This window comes from Bos grunniens, chromosome 3, assembly GCF_055505025.1.
Source record: "Bos grunniens cultivar Pamir isolate PY7600 chromosome 3, Bosgru_T2T1.0, whole genome shotgun sequence".
Classification (NCBI taxonomy): domain Eukaryota; kingdom Metazoa; phylum Chordata; class Mammalia; order Artiodactyla; family Bovidae; genus Bos; species Bos grunniens.
In genome coordinates, this window is record NC_141167.1 from 63,008,928 (window position 1) to 63,029,457 (window position 20,530).

The following is a 20,530-nucleotide window of genomic DNA, read 5'->3' on the forward strand; positions in this document are numbered from 1 at the left end:
GATGATATTGTAGAAAGAATCCCAGACTAGAAATTGGTAGACATGTCTTTTATACTAGCTCTGCCATTAATTTACTGGGTAAGCCTGGGTGAGTTTCTGGATTCTTCTCTCCTGTTTTAAAATGGAACTTCTCACATTTTTGTCACAAAAAAATTTTTTTTCATATATTCTCTTTAATACATTGACTGCCATACCTTTAAAGCTTTGCCTCATCAAGCAACTGAATGTATGAAGCAAAAACTGTTCACGTTTGTCTGTGGACAAAAGCACTCATCTCCATGAAGCCTTTGAAAATATAAGGCCCTCTTTAGTTTCTAAAGCCCTCCTGGTTATAGGATGTGGCTGTCCCTGGACCTTATAAGTTATAGGTCCTTATTTTTCCCTCTCTCTATATAGCCCCAATATCTGGACCTTTTAAAATTCCTGCCCTAAAAAGCTTATTCTTTGAGACAAAGCACATTGTGATGCATGACAGTGATGCATGTGTCCTAAGAATAGAACAGACTTACTTTTAACTTTATTGCTGGTGGGAAACACTTACCACATAATCTAATAAGGTGCAATTCAATTAAACAAGTACTCAAGCACATTTGTTAGTACTTTACAGTTCTCATGTATTCTGCTTGTTTATTTTGAATCCACCTCTTTCTTAGTCTAGTGCAAACATCTAAATCTAAGACACCATCACCTCTTGCCTGAATTACTGGAATGGCTCCTTCACTTGTGGCACGCAGTATTTTTCAAAGGTGGCTGCAACCATGTCTTCCAACCCACATGCCCTTCAGCAGCGTGACCCCATTGCTCTCCAAAATAGATGGGGTCTACTTCTCCACCCTCTTGGAGCTGGGTGGGCTCTTTGACTGCCTTGACCAATGAATATCTAGAAAGTCATGTGATATGGTGCTAGTTCCAAATGGTGCACTGGCTAGGTGCTCCTATTTCCTTTCTCTTCAAAAACGAGCTACCATAAAAGAATTATAAGTACACTGAGACTAGAAGATTGATAAGCCCATGCCACAGGGATAGGCTTGAGAGGATGAGATGCCTTGTGGAGAGAGAGGAAGATCAGGGAGTCCTTGGGTACCACATGTATATGAAGACACCATCTTGGAAATGGACCCTCCAGCTCCAACTGCCTCAAAAGCTGAAGTCTAATAAATCAGAGATGAGCTGCCTGTTGAATCCTTCCCAGAATTCTTGACACATAAAATAATGAACAAACCAATATGATTATTTAAGGCCCTAAGTTTTGAGTGTTGTTTGTTACATGGCAATAGTTAACTGCAACATCACTGGTTTCCAATCTTGACCATTGGTGATCCATTTTCCTTAGACGAGCTGGAGTAATTCTTTAAAAGTGTAAATCAGAAACAGGTCCCATTGCTCTTGGAATAAGATTCAACTCCTTATTTGGCACATAGCTCCTGGTAACCTGCCTACTTCTTTCATTTACTCACTGTAAGTGGAGTTTATGGTGCTCCACTTGCCCCTTCCTTTCTGAAATAAGCCATGTAAGTTCCTCCTCAGGACCTTTGCACTAGCTGTGTTTCTCTGCCCCAAATGCCCTGCTCCCTGATCTGAACTTCTTCCTGTCATGCAGGTCTCAGCATCAAAGCTACATTTTCATTGACCTTCCCTCCCCACCTAGACCCAGTCTAAAGTAGTCTACAGCAAAGCTGACTGTTTTAAATATTAATTGTATCTATAAAATACCATCAGGGTAACATCTAGACTTTTGTTCAACTCAACAAACCAGCATTATAGTCTAGCCAAGTTAACATATAAAATTAACCATCACCGTACTTGTGTCGTAAAACCTTTTGAGAAGAAGAAACTAATGTCTTCTCTCTAAAATGGAATGCATTTTAGCAGTCAGAAAAAGCAAAATTGTTGCCAGATATGCCTATGATTCCTCTAGGCCGGACACTGTGCTTGGGTATGTATGGGGGAGGGGCGCCAGCATTGACTTTTCATTGACCAAAGGTATGGGGCACCTCAAGAAGATTTCTATCCAACTAAAATTAAAAAAAATAAAATGAAAAAAAAAGATTTCTACAACACTAACCCCAAGTTCCATATCGAGCCAGCAGGATCCACCTCAACTGAAATGGATGTAGGAGTCTCATAAAAGCTCTGGAGAAAATTCTTCTCCAAACCCTCATAAATGTGGTAAAACACAGTCCCTTACTTGGACACACTACCAGAAAGAAAACAAGTGCTCCCTCCATTGGCTCGTCAGGCAAATCCATGGTAGCAACACCACCACATCATGAGTGGGTATTTAACTATTCCCATCAGATTTTAAATTCTTTAAAGAGTTTTGTCAAGGAATGAGTGCCAACTAAGAATAGATTGAAAGGAGTTTGAGAGCTTCCCAAACCTCCAGATCTTCATGAAGAAGAGAAAGCAAGTTTGTCCTGCCTTGCCTCATAGCAGAGGTCCTAAGCACATGTGTGCTAAGTCGCTTCAGTTGTGTCCGACTCTTCGTGACCCTATGGATTGTAGCCTGCCAGGTTCCTCTGTCTGTGGGATTCTTCAGGCAGGAGTATTGCAGTCGGTTGCCATGCTCTCCTCCAGGGGATCTTCCCAACCCAGGGACTGAACCCGTGTCTCCTGCAATTGGCAGGTGGGTTCTTTACCACTAGTGCCACTTGGGAAGCCCAGAGGTCCTAGGCTGGTGACTTAAATAGGATTGGACAATAAATATGTTTTGTTCAGCCTGCAGAGAGTTTATAAAAACTGGGATTTGCTGCCAATATTTGAAAATTGAGAATTTTTTCGTATTTCCATATTTCTGACTTCTTTTGAAAAATTCATAGATCTGGTAACAGTAGGCCACAGTTTCTACAAGTTAGTTTGCACAGGGTGGGAGCTGAGCTGCAGCCTCCCCTCTTAGAGTAGGTATGCTGCATTCACCAGAGATGGATGGAGAAGAGATATATATGTATTCCTGCGGTTGGTGGAACTGAAGGGCAGGCAGAGATGATCTTTAAAAATCCAGGATCTTTCTAAAAAAGGCACAATCAGAGCACCACTTTTACTATGAAAGTGCTTCAAAAAAAGATTTTAGGCGTGGAAACTCTGCATTATAAGCCCAGGATAAAATAGAGACCACTTCATTAATTTCAAATATGTGGGGCTGTAAATAAGCCCCCATTCCCTATCTTCCTCTACCATTCCAGACTGTGTATTTTTGTGGAGAAGTTGTACCAATTCCATTTACAATATCATGTCACATTTTTCAACTGACACCAGATAAGTTGGTCAAAGATATACACTGCATCCTGAACCTCTGTTGAATTTAACCATCTATTTTTATAGTAACCAAAGAGCCTTCCCAGGAGAGTCATTCCAGGTAGTCAGGAGGTTTGTTCTAGAAATCTTTTTTAATGATTCAAAAATGTTTCCTTCAAGTACTGTCACATAAATATTACTCATTTTTCAGAGGTGTTCAATGAACTTCAGAGAAATTGAACTGAGTAGTTACAGTTAGTCAGTAGCAGAGCGGAAGGCGGACCCCAGGATTTATTCTCTGAGCTTATCCCTGACAGAGTCATTTGGGGTACAGGAAAGCACTTGGGTTACAGGGACATTTGCCTGGCTCTTGGTATCAGTGTGGCTCCTGGGACGACTTTCGCTAATGGATTTCCTATAGGCGAGTCAGCATCCTCAGCATCCCAGAGCAAGGATGATGCCCTTCTCCAGCAAATAGAGAATGATTCAACACTGTAAAAATGTGTATCTTCTGTGAAGGAGATTGGCTAACTTGAAAAAAAAAAAAAGTTGCTCATTCATGGAAAGAGTTTAAATTCTGGGCTCATGAGCAAAACTTTCGGAGCGGTCCCGCCCACGTTCCAAATTAGTTTACTCTTGGAAAGGAGCCCGTGTCTTTAATTGACTTCTTGCATTCAAAATGATACTTGGCCTTTTAAAGTGCTCTTTTTAATATTTGGCTTTTTTTCCCCCTTAACAAAAGAAGGCATACTCATACAAATTCAATATTATAAGAAATACAGAATGTCAAAAATGAAGGTCTCTAAGGAAACCCTCCCCTTCACACAGGTCCCCACATCCAGCCTCTTTTATGGGCATATTACATGGACTTATAGGTTTGGGATGTGCCTAACCTGTTATTCATTATTATTATTATTATGAACAAAAAGATTAGACTATACACAGAGCTTTACAGTTCTTATATCTTGAAAGTCATTTCATGTTGTTGCGTGTAGTTCTCCTTCAGCCACTGTAGTGGGTTCATAGACTTTCACTCTTTTATTGATGTGCCACAGTTTATTCAAGTACTTGGCGTGGGGACACCGTTAGATACGCACCTCACAGACACCCTTCATATCCTTGACTCCTTGCTAGCAGAGCCCCGGTTTTGTTCAGGTGTTTGGCCTTCCGTACGTTCAGGGAAGGAGTCCCCTGTCTCTCCCTAACCCCAAGGGTTGCATCAGGACTGGCTTCAGCCACCATAATGGTCTCATTTCCTTATCCATGATGGGCTATGATTTAATCCTGATCAATGATATTCCAGAAAATATATCCTGGAGGAGGGTGATGGGGGATCTTCTGAGAAAGGATTTCTCTGATAATAAAAAGAAACTAGAAGAGGAGAGCTTTTCTTCTTTGCTGGACATCACCTCTCTTGAGCTCAGGGAGAAGTGTCACTGACACACGGAAGACAGCAGAACAGAACGTAGGAGGCCCCTGGGTCTCTAAAGAGACCACTGAGCTGTCGAGTCACCTGACCTTCAGCCCCTCTGACATCCATACCTCTTGTTTAGTGTGATAAGAAATCTCCTATTGTTCAAGCTATTTTTTATTAAACCAACTGTTATAGCTAAAATCATCCTTGTTGTTGTTGTTTAGCCACTAAGTTGTAATTGACTCTTTTGTAACACCATGGACTGTAGCCCGCCAGGCTCCTCTGTCCATGGGATTTTCCAGGCAAGAATACTGGAGTGGATGCCATGCCCTCCTCCTTCCCAACCCAGGGATCGAAACCACATTTCCTGCATTGGAGGAAGATTCTTTACCACTGAGCCATCAGCGAAGCTCAAAATCATCCAACTGATGATTTTACACTTGGCCCTTTTTGAGGCCTATTGATTTTATAAATAACACAAAGATAACCATATCCAAAGGAGAAGAAAGTACTCCTAAAAATGAGTGAATGAACCAACAAACAAATATTTGACAGAAATATAATAAGTCCATTCATTTAACAAACATTTACTGAGTATGTAGTATTTGACAGGCCACATATCAAGACATGGGTAACAGATGAAATAGTGAGACATTGTCCCTGGCCACAAGGATGTTGTATCTAGCAGAGGTAGCAAGGTATACAAATAATTCTGGTGCATAGGAACAGCATTGGAGAACCTAGGACTGTGAGAGTACAAAGGGTAGTCAGAGGAAACCGCACAGAGGACAAAATATCTGAACTGGGTCTTGAAGCATGAACAGGAGTTTGCTACTTGGAATTACTTCCAAAACTGGTGGGGGGCAGGGGGGAGAAGTATTTGAAGCCTGGGAATTCTATCAAAGCCAGCAAAGTATTTTGCATCTTGGTTTTTACAATGGATAAGAAGAAAAGCAGCCTTCAGCAGGGACCTACAGAAGACCTGACCTGGTGATGGGGACAGGCCGGACCCTTCTAGGGGAATTACCTTTGGAAATTCCCCACCACCACAGTAAGAAGAGCTGCCATCCTGCAGAGGGTGAAGTAGCGAAGTAGCATTGGCACCACCAGATACAGGCTGAAAATCAATCTGCTTCTCCCACATGACAGCCTCAATATGACAGGTCGATCCCAGACAGGATCCAGTCTAGGCCTGACCCACTGGTAGGTCACCCGAGGAGGCCCTTGCAACTACTTGGACCCAGGTGCGAAGGCAAAAAGCCCAGAGAGAAGTGGCCTGGATGACTCGGTCGCTGCCACCCTCTTGTTTTTGTGCCACAGTCAGAATCTCACAGGAGGCCAGCCCATTAATGCCTTCCAGTTCCTCCTCAAGTGATGCTTCCTGCTAGCTGCACACAGCTTTCTCATCCAGGATCTTAAAGCCTACAGTGTGACATGTAAACAAAAGGCCACGGGCAACTCCATGCCGGCTTCTGAAACCTCATCTATTTTTCCAGAACTCTCATAATTGCACTCACAGTCAAAGTGAATGTCAAGAAAAGACGTAATGAAAGTCAAGTGTCTTCATGTTCTGTATGTGCAAGAACTATAAAGTCCCTCATAGACTTTCTGGGCTACATCAATGATAGCCAAGTTAGAGGGTTTGGACTGTGCTATTATACCTCTTGAGAAATCTGTATGCAGGTCAGGAAGCAACAGTTAGAACTGGAACGACAGACTGGATCCAAATAGGAAAAGGAGTACGTCAAGGCTGTATATTGTCACCCTGCTTATTTAACTTTTATGCAGAGTGCATCCTGTGAAATATTGGGCTGGAAGAAGCACAAGCTGGAATCAAGATTGCCAGGAGAAATATCAAAACCTCAGATATGCAGATGACACCACCCTTATGGCAGAAAATGAAGAGGAACTCAAAAGCCTCTTGATGAAAGTGAAAGTGGAGAGTGAAAAAGTTGGCTTAAAGCTCAATATTCAGAAAACGAAGATCATGGCATCCGGTCCCACCACTTCATGGGAAATAGATGGGGAAACAGTGTCAGACTTTATTTTTGGGGGCTCCACAATCTCTGCAGATGGTGACTGCAGCCATGAAATGAAAAGACGCTTACTCCTTGGAAGGAAAGTTATGACCAACCTAGATAGCATATTCAAAAGCAGAGACATCACTTTGCCAACAAAGGTCCGTCTGGTCAAGGCTATGGTTTTTCCTGTGGTCATGTATGGATGTGAGAGTTGGACTGTGAAGAAGGCTGAGCGCCGAAGAATTGATGCTTTTGAAGTGTGGTGTTGGAGAAGACTCTTGAGAGTCCCTTGGACTGCAAGGAGATCCAACCAGTCCATTCTGAAGGAGATCAGCCCTGGGTGTTCTTTGGAAGGAATGATGCTAAAGCTGAAACTCCAGTACTTTGGCCACCTGATGCGAAGAGTTGACTCATTGGAAAAGACTCTGATGCTGGGAGGGATTGGGGGCAAGAGGAGAAGGGGACGACAGAGGATGAGATGGCTGGATGGCATCACCGACTTGATGCACATGAGTTTGAGTGAACTCCGGGAGTTGGTGATGGAAAGGGAAGCCTGGCGTGCTGTGATTCATGGGGTTGCAAAGAGTCGGACACGACTGAGCGACTGAACTGAACTGATTATGTTGATGTGCTTGGTCTAGACCGTTCCAGCTATCTGTACATGCTCTTAAGAATGTATTTAACCTACACCATCACTCTCACTATCATCTGCCTAGAAGCTGTACATTCTCTTGACCCTTTCAGAAGTTACAGACCAGATCTCTTGGCATGAGATGGGAACACAGCCATTTAAATAAATAGAACAGGGCAATGGTTCAGTACCCACAACAGGAGTCACTGTTTTTTTGGGTGAGGAATGGTGAAGCCAAAAAAAGATAGGGAAGAAATCCCCTGTAACATTAGACAGACTGTAAGAAATCATTCTGAATTTGAGCCAAGAAGTCAAGACTAGCAGTCACATTGAAATTTTTTTTGTAACAACAATTTGGCCTCCATAACAGAAGTTCATTCATTTGACATATATCTGTACATATATTTCTATCTGCACACATATGTATATATGTGCACGCATGCCACACACACACAGTTGTTGTTTATTTTCTTGTTTGTTATTGGCCAGGCACAGGGCTGGCTCTTGGAAGGTCCAGCTGGCAGAGGACTTGCCATCTAGAAGTCAGAGATCAAACACCAATTTCCTCATTCCTTAAGGGCTGCCTCCCAGACCTGCTCCTGCTGCTTGGCTCCTTTGGTTTTCTCAGGACCCACATAGAAGGCAATCAATCAAGGCATGGCCACTACCATTTCTCACTCCCAGAATGGAGGAAGGGTAAGGCCACTCCAGCCTAGTGTCCCTGGATAACTGTGGACAAGGGATATTATTTTGAACTTGTTTCACACATTCTCTGCAACAGGAACCCATAAGGTATATTCACACAGGGGCCCAATTTTATCCTTCCAAAATCAAATCTCACTGGGAGTTCTGTGGCATTAAACTGTCACCAAGCACTTACATCTGCCCTGTTTCACCTAAGACGCTGACGACTGCAAGGTAACATCACCCTTTTACATACCGCTGAGAAAAACTCAGCCAATTAAACTGTCCACACCACCTGCAGTAAGATGCACTGTGATTTCAGCTCTCTTAAAGAGTGAAAACATACTTTTAAGAATCAGTGAAATCCAGGGCTTCTTTCCCACTAGACTGCGAGTTCCTAGAGAATAGGGATGCGCCTTACAATCTCCTCTGCTTTGCTGTGCCTAGCACAGTGTCACACACAGAAAGTCAGTAGCAAACACTTCTGAATGAATGGCTAGCTGATACAAATCCCATGTTCACCTGAGCAATCAAGCAGCCTACTCAGGCAGAGCCAGACGGTCTAGATTGAGCCTGGTTTTTCCTATCACACCTGCCTTTGGAAAGTGCCAGCTCAGAGAGCTTGGAGGGGTATCCTGAAACACACCTACTCCAGCACTTAGGGCAGCTCCAGGCCTGTTCACCTTAAGGCCCGGTCAACAAGCTTCTGGCCAGACACACTGCAACACCAGGCTCTCCAGGGACCTATTTATGTTTTGCCTGGAAACCGGTGTGTAATATCAAACTCTTGAAAATAAAATCGGAGGTAAAGTAGACTGTGGGAGTTGGCTATTTAGAGGAATTGCTGGCGAGTCCTCTTGTAAAGTCAATAACCACCCCAGATTTATCTATTTTATGACTTTGGATTTTTGTGTATCGAGTTCCCGACAAGCAAGGCACACCCTTATATTGAGTTTCCCCACAGCAGAGTCTTTGTGCTGGGTCAGTGGCCTAAAGTGTTTTTGCCATGACTGGCCTCTCTCCCTTGAGGATTCCTAGTCTGCTCAGGCCCCCATTGACCAATCCCCTCCCCCAGATGCCAGGGCTTCCCTGTTGTGGAGGGAACAGATGGAAATCACAGTTTCCTTTGTTCATTTACTTTAGAATTAAGTTCTCTCTGACCAGAGCTGCATTCCAACTTGAGCCAGATGGGCCACAGCGATAATGCAGGTATGTGCCCTGCGTCGAAAGAGCATCAGTGAGCATGCGCCACGCCAGCAGGTGGAGAAGGGAGCACTCCGCACGTTCCACCCGCTTGAACTGAGCATCTGAGATGCTCCAGGTTCTGTGCCCGCCTCCTCTGAGGAAGAAAGAGGCGAACAAGACCGTCTCTGGTAGAACTAGTTACAGTGAGCTTTGCTGGATGATTCCAGGCTGCCTCGGCCTGAAAGAGTTGTGGAAGGTTTCTTACACGGGGTAGAACCTGGAAGTTGGGTCTTGATAGAAAAGGAGAAACGAGAAAGGGAAACCAGGGCTATGAGAACAGCCTGTGAAAAGGCACAGGTGTGCAGGAGCCCGAGAAGCCCCGGGGAAAGATAGGTTCAGAGGGTTCTCTGCAGCCCCTTCCTTTATTCTCACCCAGAGCCGGTGAGGGAGGAGAAAATGGCCCTGGACCCGGCCCGTAATTGCAAGGTCCCCAGGGAACCCGAAACGACCTCCCAGATGTGCTGTTTCCCACGAACCTGCGACTCTGTAGTCCTCTCTCTCGTCCTGGTACCATGGGTGCGGCCAGACCCACGGACCGGAAATGGTGCCCCCACCCCTGGAAAGGTCTTCTCCCCTATAGTTTCACAGGCTGGAGGGGGAGGGGAGCAGGAGAGAGCCAGTTAGGTGCCCTGACAGTGGTGCTGGAACAGAGCTGAATTCCTAATCAGGAATGCCAGATGACTTCCTCTCCTTGTGTAGTCCTCTTCCCTCGTCCTTCCTGAACTGTCCACACTTGCGAAATCTGCACGCTCATATTTGCCTGACCTGCTCCTCTGAGTCCGCCTCCAGGGCATAATAAATAATTCCCGGAAAACGCAAGTTCTCACGACCACTCAAGAGTGGTGAGAGACATTCAGGCAGCGGCTATGGGTCTTTGAGCCTTGACTTCTCATTCCCTTAATCTCTGGGCTCTGCACCATCTGTGGACAGTCCTCTCACTCACTACTGGCAGGCAGATGTCGGCTGGTCTACTTCAGAATGCTAGCCAGTCGGGATGAGAATGACAGAACTTCGGGGGTGAATCCTAGGGCGGAACACTTAGGAGAGACTTAGAAGCTCCTGGCTCCACCTACTGTCAGAAGCCCCTCCCCACCTGCTCGGCAGGAGGCGACCCAGCCTGTTCTCCCTAATCTCTATGGTGCCCACTCCAAATCCTGCAGTTCATCCTCCAGACGTGTTAGACATTCTTCTGAATATTAATTTGAAACTCATTTCCCTGTAACTTTTAGTTCCTGTTTATGCTTCTCCTCCTGGCACTTTTCAGAATGAATTTAATCCTCTTCCATATGTAAGTGTTAAATAAGTCTGTGCTCCATCCTTCATCCCTACTTACACTGCCAGCCTGTCTTTTCCTTCCTGTTTCTCTTATCCACGGAGAAGAATTTATGGTGGCTACAACGATTCCTCACGTGATCTGATCTTCAGGCCTTCATTTCCTGATTACTTGCTTTCAGGTATACTTGAGTTTGTCAAGGTCACTGTAAAAAATGGGATACTGGTGGGTTAGATTTTGGGAGCCTGAGATTGGTGGTCCACTGGATCTTCCCTGAGTGCTAACTCCAGCAAGTCCATCTGCTTCCTTAAGGGACCTAAAGTTTTCTTCTATTTACATACCTACCTTCCCTACTAAACTATGAGCACTTATTCTCTTGTTTTCACAGCCCCCAGTGCTAGTACAGGCATAAATTTCAGAATCCAAGAGAAAATATGGTACAGGAGAATTGGGTCTTAAATTCCTTGTATCTCCAGACCCTGACACAAAGCCTGGTAACTAGCAGGCACTTAATAACTGTATGGTCTATCAACCAGTTCATTTGTTTCATGAAAACAGGCTGAGCTTGCATTTAGTTTCTTAGCAGTATGTCAGTGCTTATGGTTAAATGGAATCCTGTGGTCTAATTCTTGTGACATTCTGTAAGGATCATCTGCCAATTCTCCTTGTACTGTTGACCTTTCTTAATGTAAATTTAGGACTTGACATTTGTGTAAAAAAACCCTTCCAAAATTTGGCCACTTAAAACAACAATGACTTACCATTTGTCACAATTTTTTTGGTTGACTGGGTTTAGCTGGGTGGTTACTCCTGTAATTCCTCATTCAATTAGGAACCTGGCTGTGAACTGGGTGTCTGAGGTGACCTCTCAGCCCCCAGGGTTTCCCTTCTTGTGGCTTCTCATCATCTATAGTCTAGCCTGAGCTGCTTTACAGCCATGGAGCTGGCTTCTGAGAGGGAGTGTTCCAGGTAGACAAGCCCCACTGCGCAAGTACCTATTAAACTTCTGAGTATGGCACACTCACTGATGCCTCATTGGTCAGAACACGTCACATGATCACAGAGCCAAGATGGGAGGGAACTGCACAAGGTCATGGATAGCAAGAGGTGTGGTTCATTAGGGGCCATCAGTGTTATAGTTTACCATGTTTACCCTTATTAAACGTCACTGTCACACATTTGAGAAGGAGTATTTTTTTCTCAAAATCCAAATTTTGTGGATGATGAGGGAGGTGATGAGGAAAATGTATCATTTATTGTCCACTGTGTGCCAGGTTTTTCTTCACATATTTACAATTTATGAAAAAAATCTGAAGGACAGAATTACTCCCATTTTAGAGATGAGTGAGATTCAGAGAACCTCAATAAATTCCTCAAAGTCTCCCAGTTAGTTGAAAGGCAGGATTTCAACCTAGATCTCTAATTCAAAGAATGTTTTTGTTTGTTTGTTTGTTTTTTTGTTTGTTTTGTTTTTAATTACTGAACCACACTGCTCTCTCTTGGAATCTGTGCTTTTGACTCAAAGAAACATACAGTTGTTTTTCAATTCTAATAAGGAACTCAAGAAGTCAGACAATGCAAAGTGACTTTTCTTTCTCTGGAGTCCTTTAAATGTTTCAATCTCATTTTGTCCTGGAATATTTTGGTTTCTTTTGTTTTACATAGCTAATTCCTCTAAGCAGTGAAGGAGCCCTAAAGTGCTGATCATACAGTAGAGCTGGGATGTTTAAATATCTGGATGAAGGTTCTAAGACTTTATAAACATAGCTATAACGCAGGACTCCTATACAAAAAAGCTCAGCCTGAACTTGAAGTCAATCTTAACTCCATCCCTAATGTCTGAATTCCCAGCCTAATTGGCCTCCAAGTAGAGAACTATGCTTTTTTCTTTATCTACTCTGGTAAATTATTAAAGGGCTCTTCTGCCCATGGGGGGAAGATCATTAACTACCTGGGAGAATGCAGAAGGCATCTGGCAGGTGCAGCAAGGTGAACTTGGGCTGCTCTGACTAGGATGGCAGAACTAAGTGTCCTTAGGTGGCTTCCACTGGTGGCTAGAACGACAGAGAGGCCCCCAGTGGGCAGGGGTGGGTGGTGGGGATGGGCCAATGGGCGAGAATGGAGGTGAGAATGGATAGGGGAAGGGGGCCTCCCCTGTGTAACCTACAACCTCATTTTTAAATTTTAAACTCATTTAACTAATAAAAATCCAATTTGCCTGGCTGAACATGTGCCAAAATGTATCTGTACTTACCCACACTCCCTCCTTTCTGTCGTGGAGGGTGGGGCTACTGGGTGACAGCCCTGTTACCTGTAAAAGTAGAGGCTGGGGAAAATGCCAGATTGCTCACTGGAGAAATGCTTGTGTATGTGACATGGGAGAGCAGGAGACATGGGCAGGAGCCATAGACCCTCAGCCAACCTCTTCACCAGCCCAATCTCTTCACATCACAGGTGAGGTGACATGGGGGGTTATGTGACATGGCCAAGTCCCTGACTTCATCAGTGCCAGAGATGGGGATACAAACTACATCTCCTACTTCTGTGAATGTTAAGTCACTTCAGTCATGTCCAACTCTTAGTGACCTTGTGGACCATAGCCTGTCAGACTCCTCTGTCCATGGGATTCTCCAGGCAAGAATACTGGAGTGGGTTGTAATGCCCTCCTCCAGGCAGTCTTCCTGACCTGGGGATTGAACCTGGGTCTTCTGTATTGCAGGCAGATTCTTTACCATGTGAGCCACTAGGGAAGTCCCTCCTACTTCTAGGGCAGGGTTTTTTCCTTGGCACTGGGTCCTGTTGCTGATTTCAATAGCTGTAACCAATACATTGGGTGGACCATGGAAAGCACTTTTCCCAGAGAGTCTAGGCACTGGAGCACTAAATTTTGGCCTTCAGACCAATAACTCACAGCCTAGTTAGTCTTGTGTCCTCGTTCCATCCTTCACTTACTACTCATTTTGGAAAGTGATTGCAGTTGTTGGAGAATTCTCTTGACTGATTCTGCTCTCAGCTTTTCTGTCTATAAGGTGGGCCTTGAGTACAACCTTTCATTCCTTCCTTGCTCAAGGATCTGGGAAGGATTTCTGCAGTAATGTGAGGTTCATCTGGAATGAGAGTCATTCTTCACCATTCACCCTTGTGGTGCCAGAACTCAGCCGTGTGCAGCCTCTGATTCACTCTGGCCCTGCAATACATGCACGAAAAATCATCTTTTTTTGATTTGGTGGATGATCCTCTCCTTTTGTGGATGGAGGCACCAGTCGGCCTCTGGGGCTAAAGTGGGCAAGGAAAGGGGTGATGGAGGAACAAGACTAGGAGAAAGATTCATCCATGATTATTTCAACTTATTTTAATGCAGGTGTGCTACTCCTTGCTGAGACCAGTGTCTGGGAGTCTATATCCCTGACCTTTGGGAGGTCACATCTGTGGGAGAGGCAGATCAAAACAAATTATTATTTTTTTTGCAGTATTTATTAAATAGCTTTATTAGGTATGATTGAAATATAGAAAGCTACACATATTAGAAATGTACATACACCCATGAAACCATCACCACAATCAAGATAATAAAAATATCCACCACCCTTTAAAATTTCCTCATGAACCTTTTCTTTTTTCCTTTTTCTTTTAAATTTATTTTTAATTGGAGGATAATTGTTTTCCAATGTTGTATTGATTTCTATCATACAATAACGTGAATCATCCCTAAGAGTATACATATGTCCCCTCCCTCTTGAACCTTCCTCCCACACCTCTAGGCTGTCACAGAGCACCAGGCTGAGCTCCCTGTGTTGTATAGCAACTTCCCATTAGCTATCCATTTTACATATGGTAATGCATATAAAACAAATCATTTTAATTCCCCAGGAATGGGAGTTTACGCAGCATAGCCAAGGCCAGAGATGGGACAAGAACCCACATCTCCCACCTCCCAGGACAGGATTTTCCCTCCACCCCGGAGCTGTTGCCAACTTCAATAGGTGTAAGGAGTGTATTGTGTAAGGTGTAAGCCAGCACGTTTCTCTAGGAGCACAGAGTTTGGGGTTGAGAGAAGCAGGCACAAAGCCCTGTGGAGGCAGGGCACAGAGCCTCTGCTTCTGACTGGAGCAGCCCAAGGAGGAGACACAGCCTCTGAGCCCCGGAAGACAAGCGGACAAGGAATTAGGGGAAGGCATTCTAGGCTAAGGATACAGCCTGGGCAGAAGCACAGCAGCCTTTGGTAGTCAGGGGCTACTCTGCCTGGCCGAGGCCTTCAACCCCACACAGCACGGTGTACAGGAACCAGGTGCCCAGGGGCTGCCCTCGCATTCTTCCTCGTGGGAGGCCTCCCAAGGAGGTCCGGAGAGCTCGGCCTCAGGTTCTTATTGTCTGAAGTCACTGAGCCTCCTGAAAGTATTTCAAGAATGTGGAGGCCTGACTCACTCTCTTCCTTGAGTTCACAGTCTGAAGTTCATAAAACCGCTTTCCCCTTTAGTCATTCTTATTCAAACATCGGCTCACATGCCTCACAGATGGAGCTGGCAGGAGGAATCCAGGGACACATTTTTTTGCTCAGGATGTGAAAGTAGATGAGGAGTGAAGGAGATCAAGGAGAGGATTATTCACCAAGAGCCAGGCCCCTTTGGCAGGGGCTGTCAATGTGTACAGAGAACTGCCGGCTGGCTCGGAGCAGAGACCCCAGTAGAAAGGAAAGCTGTGGAAGCCAGCCTCTCCAGCCTCAGTTTCCTCAACAGCCTCTTTACACCTACTGCAGAGTCAGGCTTCCCTGGTGGCTCAGTTAGTAAAGAGACCACCTGCAATGCAAGAGATGTGGGTTCAATCGCTGGGTTGAAAAGATCCCCCGGAGGAGGGCATGGCAACCCACTCCAGTATTCTTGCCTGGAGAATTCTGTAGACACAGGAGCCTGGAAGACTATGGTCCATAGGGTCTCAAAGAGTTGGACACGACTGGAGTGACTTAGCATGCACATCTGCACTGTAGAGAGGCACGATAAAGATGAAATGAGTTAATCCATGTAAAACACTCAGAATGCTGCCTGATACATAATAAACACTCAATAAATACTAGTTTATTACTAATATCATTACTCATAGTTGGCATGAAGAAGGAATTCATAGGACCTGGACTCCATCTTAGGCCTGTTCATGCTGATCATGCTTGGCCACCTTTCCAATGGACTCCGAAATCTGTGTTTAGTGCCTATGAAAACAACAACAGAAGGATAAGACCCCCTCCAGACAGGGGAACCTTGAAGATCGTATCTAGGTTACTCACTGCCTAAGAGAAAACATACACTAATCACCCCTTCCTCCAGACAGGCCATAAATTTTTCTGTATCTATCGGAGTGTAACCTCGGTTTTATTGATTATTGGCTAATTGTTTGACTGTTTGAGCACATGAGCACCTAACACGTGAATGATGGGGTTATTGGGATTGTATTTTCCTTGGTTTATGTAAGTCTCAAGGAATTTGGGGTGGTGGGTTCAGACACGTACACATAGGGTATAAAAGATTTTTACAAATGCTGGTCAGGGTCTTTGGCTAAGAGGAGACTCTACCTTGGGCCCGCCGGTGTAATAAACTGCACTCCACTATCTGCATTGTCCTTCTGAGTGAGTTTGTTTCCCGGAACGCATGGCTACAACAGGCAAAGAGTGAGTTTTCTAAACACAGAGTGATGGGGAGAGAGGGAGTCTTCCTGGAATAGGACTGCATGGGTTACACCTGAAAGGAGAACCTCCCCTGCGGTGTCTGGAACTGTCTGGCCGAGGAGGACTTGGGAAGTAGCACACAGGGGGAAGGGCAGTGCCAAGAGAAGAAACTCAAGTGTCCGCCTCTGACCAGATGCCAAAGACAAAGTTGTAACTAAAGTACTTCTTCTGGATGGGAAATAGGTATCAAAACATCAGAGAAGAAACAAAAGGGACACAGAAGAGACATTTAGGACTTGGGCTGAGCAGACAAAGAGGCCAGTGCAGGTTTCCAAATTGGTATTAGTCACCTTATTTCTCCTGTTGCCATGTAGCCAATGACATTATCAGCAAGACAGGCCGGCCAAGGATGGATTAGATGCTCTGTTTTCCTCCTTTCTGACTCCGGCTCACTTTAGAGGATGGAGGATGCCAGGAGACTTCCAGATCAAAACTCCCGTCCACACCACCGCCTCGGGCTGTTTTGAGATCCATCCTAGAACACATCGTCAGTTATCTTGACTCACAGGTTTGAGTCTAAGCGGTCTTAGCACTGCTGGAATTCTGTTTGGCTAAAGCAAAGCTTTCTGCCTTTCTGAATCCTCAATCTACAGAGAAACTCTCAGTCCTGCCCAACTTAGACAAGGTGCTGAGCACCCTGGCAGAGGTACAGAAAGGGACGCATGCAGCCCCAGAGAGCCTCTGGAATTCATTTGGCAGGCCCACTGCTTTATTTCTTCCTGCTCCCTCAGCCCCTCTGTCCTAATCCCCCCTCCCCTCCTGCTTCAAGTGGCCAAAACATTGAGCACCTGCCTCTGGGTGCATCTGCCATTGCAGTGACAACAAAGTAAGAATCCTACATGAATTTGAAAGGTCCTTAAAAAAAAAAAGTAAAAATAGTCCCAGAGGCAGAGATGATTAAAGAGTTTCACTGAAAGAATTGAAAAAAGTTATTAGCGGCTCAAAAAGAGATGGCTGAATACTATAGGAGGAGAAGGCCACTTTAGGCCAATGACATTACTTTCTTGATGCATGGAAAGTAACTGAGAGGAGGGTTGAGATGAGGTGATTCTTGAAAGAAGGAAAGGTTATTAGATTCCTTACTATTAATCATGAAAATTCCTCAATTTTTTATTAACCAGCTTTCCCCCCTATTAATTAGATACATGCTATGTCAAGTAATTCAAACTGTGTAGAAGGGAATGAGGTAAAAAGTGGAATTCCTTTTCTCTGCTACATACCCTCCTCCCCACACCTCCCTGAGTCCCACTCCGTAGCAGAAACCACTCTGAACAGTTCCTTCCCTATCTTTCTAGAATTTTCTATGTACATTCCAGCCACCTCTCATACTACTCTTCCTCTTAACCCGTGTACAAAGAGCCTTCAAACTTGGGATCTTGCAGCATTATGCTTCTTTTGTCAGGAAAGCTCTTCTAGTTTTTGTGGCTAGCCCCTTCAGGACTCACGATCTACTTAGGACTGTCACCGGCTCAGAGAGGCAGCCTGAAACATCTCTATTTAAACAGGAGCCTCATTGTTACCACCATTCTCTACCCCAACAATCCAGGCTTACCACTGTCTGCCCAACCTGTAGTACAACGTCTGATGCACAGAAGCTATTTGATAAATATATGATGGATGCATGAGTGAGTATATTAGTTGCGTGCACACGTGCGCGCGCACACACACACTCATACAAGTGTATAGATTCTTTTCACAAAATATAAATGTGGTGGTATTATAGCTAGGGGTCTGCAAAAATGATAATAAGTAACATTTCTTGAGCACATTTGTTCCAAGGCCTATTCTAAACTTTCATGTACTCTTTCATTTAATTCTTACAACAATCCCATAAGATAGGTACTAATACTACCCCACTTTATAGATGAGGAAACAAAGAAATGGAGACACAGGGAGGTTAACTGACTTCCTCTGGTGACACAGCTTGCAAATGACAGAGCTAGCACATATACATTTCCCTTAATCTTATAATGACTTTAGCCTTAGCAAATATATTTTTTTATTGTGGCAAAATATACATAACAAAATTGGCCATTTGAATCATTTTTAAGTGTATAGTTCAGTGGCATTAGGTACATTCCCATTGTTGTGCAACCACCACCTTCCATCTCAGGAACGTTTGTCATCTTCCTAAGCTGAAACTCCGCACCCACTTATTAAACAAAAACTCTCCATCCCCTCTTCCTTCCAGCCCCTGGCAAATACCATTATATTTTCTGTCTCCATGAATTTGAATACTCCAGGTACCTCTAGGGCTTCCCGGGTGGCTCAGTGGTAAAGAATCCACCTGCCTAGCAGGAGATGCCAGTTTGATTCCTGGATCAGGAAGAGCCCCTCGAGAAGGAAATGGTAACCCACCCCAGTGTTCTTGCCTAGAAATTTCATGGACAGAGGAGCCCAGGAGGCTACAGTCCATGGAGTCAGTCACACCTTAGCAACTAAGCAACAACAAGGTACCTCATCTAAGTGGACTCACACAGTATTTGCCCTTCTGTGGCTTATTTCACTTTGCATAGTGTCTTCTTTAACTAATATTTTAATGAATAATGTTATTGAATAAAATATTTGAGCACATGATATGAAATTCAAAAGGTACAGAAGGACACAGAATAAAAAGCAAGTTCTTCTCCCACCTCTGTCTCCAGGCACCCCTGGGGCAATCATTCTTCTCAGGACCCAGAGATGCTCTATGCATATACAATTATATGCCCACATCTATTTTTTATACCAGTCATTGCATATTCTACATACTGTTCTGTCTCTTGCATTTCCCATTTAATTTGGAAATCATTCCATGTCTCTATACATAGAATGGCCTCTCAGTAACTTTTTTAAACTGAAATATAATATACATAAAGGGAAGTGCATAGACTATAAGAGTCCAGCTGAATAAGTGTTCACAAACTGAACACACCCATATAACTAGCACCCTGATCGAGAAACATAACATTATCGGTCCCTCCAAGTCTCTGTCTGATTCCAGAGAGGTCCAGGCATGGCCCATCCCCTCCTCAAGGGTAGTCACTCTCCTGACATCTTAACAGACTAGATCAGGTTTGCCAGTTTATATAATTTTTACAAAAAGAATTCTACTGTATATCCTCTGGTGAAGGGCTCATTTGAGATCCATCAGTGTCAGTGACTTTCAGCTGATATTTAACAAATCTTTGAATAAATTAAGGCCCTTGCTGCTGCTGATGAGACCATCCCTGCCTGTTTGATGTTTTGCTCAGTCTCAGCCTCACAACACTAGCCTTTCTCTAAATGGCATGGTAAATGCCTGAAAGAGTCCCCAGATAGCCAAAATTCACCACCAGATGCAGCTCGTGATGAAAACCAGCAGCCTGGTGTTGAGAGGGCTTATGTGGGCATGAGCAGAAGGGAAGGAGGAGCAGCAGCCTTCCTTTCTGATCAGCATCTTTACAGCCACAGCTCAGTAAGACAAGCTTTTGGAGCCCTCATTCACTCAGCCAGGAACTCAAATCTCAAATTCCCTGTACATGAGAAATCATGACAAAGCACTGGTCTGCATTCCCTTTGCAAATGTTACTTTGAAAGTGGAGTCAAAACTACTTCCAAGTAAAGAGCAGAGCAGCTTTAACTAGTATCGGCAAAGGGCCTAAGAAAAGAGATGGAGTTAATGTATTCCATCTGTTTGTTTGCTCTCTTGTGCCCTAAGACTCAGGACAAAATACCAGTTTGGCAAAGGAATTGTATATACAGGGCAGGAACAAGGTACCAACAGGGCAAGGCTGGATACACTGTCCAACCTGTGTTGGCCACGTATGAACTTGAAATCCCAAACTGGCAAATCTGTCCCCAACCTCACCCCCACCCCTAGCCTGCCAATGACAGCAGTATCTATTCCCAGATATGAGTTGTTATTCGTCAGGACCAATCAGCACTTTCATGTAGGGCCAGTCATCGCTGCCCTGATTGGTTCAGGAGGCAACATGCAGGACTGCATTCTTGTGGTTTGCCCTTCCAGAAAGGCCTTTCCCAAGCACCACATGCTGCCTGCACTGGGTCCAGCAGAAGAAGGGGAGGCAAAGCTGTGCCCCGTGGCAGACCCTGTTTTACCAGAATAATTCTGTGCTTCTTGCCTGGGTTGAATGCATTCCTTCTCCCCACATAGGCCTTCTCTTGCAAGGCTTTGTTGCACAGTCTCCAAAAGACCTCTTTTCTATTTACCTGCCAGCTTGTAACAAATAATTGTAGTGGCTCCTGGGTATCCTTCCAAACTGGTGATGACCTCATTCAGTTATTTTAGCAGCAAAAAAAATTCACAGAAAACCCAAGACAATCCAAAAAT

The 20,530-nt window shown here is 44.4% G+C and overlaps 1 long non-coding RNA gene across 1 annotated transcript; it reads right to left on the reverse strand.

Moving 5' to 3' along the window:
• Positions 1–13,960: 13,960 nt before the first annotated feature.
• On the reverse strand, positions 13,961–16,693 carry LOC147375708 (uncharacterized). The gene is made up of 3 exons (XR_015160383.1): positions 16,509–16,693; positions 15,627–15,705; positions 13,961–15,480 (listed from the first exon to the last, which is right to left on the reverse strand). It is a non-coding gene; the product is annotated as an uncharacterized LOC147375708 (long non-coding RNA).
• Between the last annotated feature and the right edge of the window lie 3,837 nt (positions 16,694–20,530).